Source organism: Buceros rhinoceros, unplaced genomic scaffold (genome assembly GCF_000710305.1).
Source record: "Buceros rhinoceros silvestris isolate BGI_N320 unplaced genomic scaffold, ASM71030v1 scaffold12170, whole genome shotgun sequence".
NCBI lineage: Eukaryota > Metazoa > Chordata > Aves > Bucerotiformes > Bucerotidae > Buceros > Buceros rhinoceros.
In genome coordinates, this window is record NW_010390252.1 from 1 (window position 1) to 391 (window position 391).

Consider the following 391-nt stretch of genomic DNA (forward strand, 5'->3'; position numbering starts at 1 on the left):
GCTGGCCCGTTTCCCAGCCACTCTTCCCCAAGCCTGTAATGATTCAGGGGGTTGTTGTGGCCCAAGTGCAAACCACTGGCCTCAGCCTGTCCAGATCCCTCTCTACAGCCTCCCAACCTTCAGGCAGACTAGACACACCTACCCAGCTTGGTTCATCTGCAAAATTCCTGAGGGTGCACTTAATCCTCTCATCCAGGTCATTGATAAAGATGTTGAAGAGGACAGGCCCCAACACTGAGCCCTGGAGAACACCACCTGTGACCGGCCACCAACTGGACTTAACTCCATTCCCCACCACTCTCTGGACCCAACCATCCAGCCAGGTTTTTTATCCAGTGAAGAGTACACTCATCCAGGCCATAGGCAGGTGGGTTTTCCCGGAGAATGGTAT